Consider the following 4,443-nt stretch of genomic DNA (forward strand, 5'->3'; position numbering starts at 1 on the left):
CTTCCCCACCGCCATCACACTGATGAACTGTTGGATAAACTCTAAATCATGTCAGATTCTTCATCAAACTGATAACACTAAACCAAAATACTGCAGATTTGCACCATATATATATTACTGCTCTAAACTTCCATATCAATGCATTTGTTGGACCGTTTTTTCTCCCACACTATTTACGTTTGATCACTGCTGCACTTTATGGAATGGAAATATTCATTTATTGTCTGTGAGCTGTACTAAATAAAAGTTTGACAATAAAAGTTGTCTAAGTCTAAAAAAAGTATCCCTCCCTCCATCCATCCATCCATCCATCCATCCATCCATCCATCCATCCATCCATCCATCCATCCATCCATCCATCCATCCATCCATTCATCCAGCCAGCCAGCCAGCCAGCCAGCCAGCCAGCCAGCCAGCCAGCCAGCAATTTGAATAACTGCTGATGGATTTGCTAAATTCACTCGACTTTTAGTTTCTACTACTACCAGGAAAAAGGTTATAAGACACTTTGTTTTCCAAACTTCACATGAATCCAAATAAATGTGTAAAACATTTATATTTATTTAGTTTTAGAAACTCCAAGAAGTAGATTCATGTATCAAACGAGCATTTTCCTTGGGTACTTAATTTTACCTCCATTTTCATTTTCAGGCACAACAATCCATCATCCGGTCAGACCTTCAAATTTAGATGAATACCACCTCAGATAATCAACAGATCATTTCACCCAATAACAGAGCAGTATTTGTAAAATCTATCTTCTCTCCATGGATGGATGGTTTGAAACGCCACTCTGCAGCATCAGCTACTCTTTCAGATTGTTCTCCAGAAGATTGGGTTCGCTTGTCCTTCAGTGTCTCTTCTTTCTGTTGAGCTTTGCCGCCATTGACGTACCTCTCCGATGGTCCAATCAGAGCCCAGCTTAGGTCTGGACTTTGACTGAGCCATTGCAGCATCTCAACTCTTCCCTTTTTGGCTGAAGCTTCCTGCTGCATTTGGGATCCTCCTTCCTTTGATAATTGTTCCAGAAAAAGGTTTTCTCCTCCATGATGGTCTTTCTTCTGTTTGTGTCATTCTCCTGCTGCTCAGTCCTTTGGCTGAAAGTTTTTACATATTTTCCTTTAAGGTTGAACGCTGTGCTTCTGTTCAGGCTGTTGATCAGTGATAATTATTCTTTTCTAATTCATTGTTTCTCAAAGGTCAGCTAGGTGTTTCTGTGTGGCCCAGATATTTGAACTCTAAGCGCTATAAAGGTTGGGCTAAAGCTGCACTGTCCAAAAACAACATCAAATAAGGCTTGTTTAAAAGCATTACAGTTAAGATGGACCTGCTGTGAATAATTTAAAGGTTAATAAGACCTGCACTAGTCTTTTAATGAGAATCACTGGATCTTCTCTCTGTGTCTCAGTAGAAAGTGAGTAAAGCAGCATGTTGCTGCCGTCTGAGGCTGCAGAGAGATGCTGATGATAGTCTGAATGTTTTTCCAGGAGGTTGAAGGCAGATATGTGGGATCTTCAGCAGAACCTGCTGTTGCTCCGTCTTCCATCTCACCTGTGGTGGCGTTCATCTACATTTAAGAGCCGTTTTCATTTCTTTAGACGTCTTTGAACTCCTGCAGAAGAGCAAAGGAACTATTTTATAAATCTGTTCTGGAAAAGCAGAGCTGTCGTCAGTAGCTTTACTCAACCTTGTTGTCTTTGTTGAAATATTTCTAAATAAATTGCTGAATCCATTTTTCTTCTGTCTTAATTTTGACATTTGTTAGCTCTGACCTGTGAAGCTGCTCCATCCTCTTCCAGGGTTAGGGTTAACCCTCCAGCAGCAGGAAGGAATCAAAAAGCTGCTTTTATGAGTCCATCCAAGACGCAAAGTCTAATAATAATATAAAATAAAACGCTCCATTATTGGAGCTTTGAAGAACGTTACTTTTCACTACTTCAGATATTATTAATGTTGTATTTGCTCAGACTTTTTTTTTTCTTACGATGACATCCAGGTTTAAATCACAGCATTTTAGAAATAATTTTTCTTTTTGACTGAAGTCATGCAAAGTTTTTTTTTTGTAGCCGTGAATACTTTTCTGTTGATAAAACAGAAATCCTAGCAAAAAGAGTAAAAAGATGCTTTGATGGGATTCCAAAAGATTTTAGTTAGTTTCTTATAAACCATAATAGCTTAAGTACAAAACCTGTTGTTACAGCAATCCATCTACATTTTAACCACATCAAGATGGAGAAGAGGACAAACATTAAATGAAAAAAAGCAGTAAAAATAAAATCCCCAGTATTAAAAGGACATAATGTGTTTCCTTTAGACATGTGGTATAAATCTGTTTTTCTGTAGAGTCAGACTCCATGTCCCATCTCCAGAAATAAGGCCATTTATTCCTGCAAGTTAAAGTCTCTTTATGTCTTCTCTCCGCATTAGTGGGGCCACTTCCTGCTGCTTTCTGGCTCTCAATGTCCTGAAAACTCTTCTGTGAGCGATCAGCAGGCTCCCAAACAACCCACTCTGGCAAATAAAAAGGAATTCAGAACTCATTAGGCCCATAAATGCACATTAATCGCACTTATGAAAGCAAAAAAAGGAAACATACTGGGGACTTTACGTTTCGTCTGGAACAGTTTGCTTTCAAGGCTCGTTATGATTTTCTGAGGAGGAAAACCATCGTCAGGCGCTGTGAGGTTTTCCCTGTTTACCTGTTGAATGATGATGATGATAATTATGGATCCCATTCAGGATGCTTTACTCCTTCTCGATAAGAATGATTGCATCACTGCTTCTCAAAAACCGACAAAAACCTTCTGATTGAAAAAATGCTCTTATTTTGATAGACTGATAAAACAATTTTAAAAGAAGGTAAAAGACTTGTTAGGCTGCAAAACACTGACTGCCTCAGAATCATGGAGATGAGCTGCTCCTCTGCTGAGAAAGGTGGTTAGATTTGTTCTCCAGCTTCATTCAATCAGAAATACATCTACTTTTTTACTGGGCTAACCCTGACTTACTGGTCCCAGTTCATACCAGCTGTAAAAACAGAAGCATGAGGGAGTTTCTTAAGACACCAAGAAACAAAATCAGCTAAATTGCGGCGGTTTCACTTCAAGAAAGCTGATTTTGATGTGAACAATAACTTAACCTTCAAGAAACTCAGTGATCTAAATTCAACATGAATTAAAAGGATTTTTCTAAACTCTGAATGCATCATTAGTTCAGGTGCAGCTGATTGATGGCAGGGAATCATGTCCGTCTCCCATTGGCACCCCAAACTTTTCCAAAGACCAAACTAAAGCAGTGCTATGCGCCAGGCTTAGTATCACTCTGTTAACCCCTGTTTGGAGCCAGCAGCAACCTGATAAGCAGCTAAGGTTTCATGATTCTCTATTATTGAGCATTAAAGGTCTAACATGATGAAAAGAACACAGGAAACAACATAAGGTTAATTATTTGTTCTGCTCAAAGCAGGTCTGTCCAACGGTTCTGATCCAACAGCGCCGCCGGCATCCAGATGTTCCTTTAGTGTCAGGCTGCTGAACTCAGAAAACTCTGAGACGTAGACAAAGATAAAAACTTCATTTTTGGATCTATGAGTTATGATAACTCAAGTTCTTTGTTTTTATCCAAACACAGTTTAACATGATTGAATATGAAGATGATCAGATTTTGCTGATTCAGAAACAGAAACATTTGTTTTTTTTCCCTATAAACTGGAAACGTTAATCTGGAATTATTGGTGTTTGGAGTTTATTGGAGTTTAATGGACTATTCTGACCGTTTTCTATCAAAAAGTTTTCCTCTTATCTTTATGTGTTAAAAAGAATCAGCAACCAAAAATCTGTAATCAATCAGGAAAAGTCTGATCAATGAATCATCTTTTCTATTTGAACAAGTAATTTTCCTAAGAAAATGTATTTCTCTGCTAACTCAGTGTGATCACAGCCTAAAGCCTTTTTCTCTCATTCGTCTTTTAAAAAGTAAGGTCAAAAAAACATAAACTATGCATTGAAAAACAAAAACAGTGAATCAAACAGAGAATAACAAAAGAAAAAAGAACAAAAGCAAATCAGTTTATCTTACAAACGTGGAAAAAAGCAGATAATTTGGGTCCGATCCGTCTGAGGCGGGGATCCAGGTTTGGTACCGAGGCGCATAACAGTAGGTGTCCAACACTAAAGCAGTGCATCATGGGTAGTGGTTGACACTGATGAGTTGTAGAGACATCATTTGATTTCGGCACTTAGAAAACAATCACAATGAGATCGTTGTTTTAACTGAAATAATTTACAAATCCATTCAAACAGTCAGAATGTTTCATGTAGATTTTTATCTTTTTGTTTTTTATAACTCAACTTCAAAATTCAAAATTGAGAATATTCAAAATACACTTTGACCTCACTCATCTGGATATTTACAGATATGTACAGGAACATGTACACCCCCCCC

Source organism: Cyprinodon variegatus, unplaced genomic scaffold, assembly GCF_000732505.1.
Source record: "Cyprinodon variegatus isolate N-32 unplaced genomic scaffold, C_variegatus-1.0 Scaffold1208, whole genome shotgun sequence".
Lineage (NCBI taxonomy): Eukaryota > Metazoa > Chordata > Actinopteri > Cyprinodontiformes > Cyprinodontidae > Cyprinodon > Cyprinodon variegatus.